This window comes from Penaeus japonicus, unplaced genomic scaffold (assembly GCF_977035675.1).
Source record: "Penaeus japonicus unplaced genomic scaffold, GWHDUDI00000001_assembly GWHDUDI00000019, whole genome shotgun sequence".
Lineage (NCBI taxonomy): Eukaryota > Metazoa > Arthropoda > Malacostraca > Decapoda > Penaeidae > Penaeus > Penaeus japonicus.
Window position 1 is genome coordinate 5,657,494 of NW_028234421.1, and position 2,703 is coordinate 5,660,196.

Consider the following 2,703-nt stretch of genomic DNA (forward strand, 5'->3'; position numbering starts at 1 on the left):
GTAATTTTTGTTTGTAGAATTAGTGTTTTTTTTGGTATTTAGATCATTCTACTTTCTAGGTTAGTGTCCCCTGCTTGGATGCACGTCGTACATGCGTATAATGGCGTATTTCCGTTGCTCTCTCGGTCTTTTTTTATGCAAAAAAACATATATATGTATATATATATACATACATATATATACAAAAAAAACATATATATGCATATATATATATATATATATATATATATATATACTTACATATATTCGAATATACATATAGATATCTATGCATGTGTATATATATATATATATATATATATATATATATATATATATATATATATTATATATATATATAAGTATATATATAACTTTTTTTTTTTTTTTTATATACAACAGGAAACAGGTATATATATATAGATATATAGATAAATAGATTTTTATATATATATATATATATATAAATAAAATATATATATACATATATATATATATTACGATATATATATATATATATATATATATATATATATATATACATATATATTTATGAACATATATGTTATGTATATATATATATATATATATATATATATATATAATATATATATATATATATATATAAATATATATGTTGAATATTTTGTGTGTATGTGTAATACAAAGAGGAAAATGACAAGCAACCAAGTCGCATTGTCACAAGATTCTGTGAAATATCAGAGTTTCGGATCAGTAGGGTGGATATGTAAACCACAGTGCTTTTTTAAGAACTGGGAACCATGGTGCGTAAACATACAACCTAACGACCAATAACGAAAAATGTTTTTTTTTTTTTTTTTTTTTTTTTTTTTTTTTTTTATTTTTTTTTTTTTTTTTTTCTTTTTTCTTGTTGTTGGTTTTCACTAATTGTGGTCTTGATACCCCCCCCCCCCCCCCCCCCCGGTCTCCCCCCCAACATCACCCCCCCGTGGGGTGTGGCCCCCCCCCACACCCCAACCCCCCACCCACCACCCCGGAAGTTCGATAAAAAAAAAAAAAAAACGAAAACTGGCCCGACACCTGAAACTAAAAAGTACGAACACGTTTCCCCTCGTACACAATGGGTTTAAAATCAATAACGATTGCTTACAGCGGGGTTTACAACATATGTTGACTTTGATACGCCATTCCTCACAAAGTGCACCGGGGGGTGTTATACTGGGTTACATTCTCGTGGAACATTGGGTAAACAGGGTTTAACCATTAAACTATATGCCGTCAGCCGCATGCTACGTACGCCAATCTCGCGATCGCACACTCGCGGAGATCACACAAGCACTACACACACACATACATATATAGTAAAGTGTATATATATTTATATATATATTGTGTATATATATGAGATTATATATATATATATTTTAGGCATACGTGTTATTATATGTATACTGAGATAAACACACACTTATATATATAAAATAAAAAAATAAAAAATTTGATATATATATATTATATAGTTGTGGGGGGTGTGTGTGTGTTGTTGTGAGTGTTGGTGTGTGTTGTGTGTGTGTGTGTGGTATTGTCAGGTTTGTATGGAGTATATGCTCTGGTATATATGTAATATATATTTATACTGATATTTGAGTGAATTTATATATATATATATGATGTTCTAGACATGGTAGATAATGTACTATGTATATGTATATACATTTTTTTAATATGTTATATAGTTATACTCTTGTATGAGTGAGTGTGATATGTTGTGTGTTTCTGTGTACATCAACATACATACCAAGACCTTTAAAATACAGTGTACCATCTAAACACACACTATCACATAATGCACGCACGACACTGCAACACACATCTCCGGGCGTTGCACCCCACAACAACCACCCCATAGACCCCCTAGAAAAACCCTAACACCTCTCACCCCATACTAGCACACCCACACCCACACTCCATCTCCCCACATACAGCTTAGCGTGGATTTGTTATAAACCCTTTGGATGTCCCCCGCCACATGTCTCGCATTTGCGTTGGTTGGGTTGTATTTTTTGAACTTTTTGTGTTGTTTTGAATTAGTTTTTTGGGGATTGTTTGATTGATGACAGAACAGACCGAGTCATGAGTAACCACTTGCTAAGACTTGCCGTTTCCGTTTCTTTCTAAAACATGAGACAACCACCCAATGAAAAAAGAAAAAAAAAAAGAAAAAGAAAATACAAAACGCTTCGTAATCCCATTTGTAAAAAAAAAAAAAAAAAAAAAATATCCTTATCGTAGTTTTTAGCTAAAAAAAAGAAAAGAAAAAAGACAGAAGATAATTCAAATACGAAATTTTAAGCTTAACTGGCAAGCGTTACTTCGTCGTCGAACAGTGTGTGTACTTTCGCGTGCTGTACATTCTTCGTTCAATCCATACCCGAGCTCTCAGCTGTTGCTATCTCCTCTCTCTGCGCCTTGCCTTGCATTTGCAGGACTGACCGCGAAGGAAGGAAGAGACCGTCTATCGGTAATAAGGAATAAGCAAGCACGTCTTATCGTGAGGGGGGGGGGGGGGGGGGGGGGGGGGGGGTTGACGAAAACGTCTTTGGGTTTTCTGCGTTATTTTAGTGTTTATTACCCTTGTGCCTTGTTCGTTTGTAGTGCCTTCTTCTTGGGGTAGTGTAAACGGGCTTTTTTGGAGATGTAAGTATTTTAAGGCGGTGTTTTGTCTTGGTTGGTGGTTGGTGT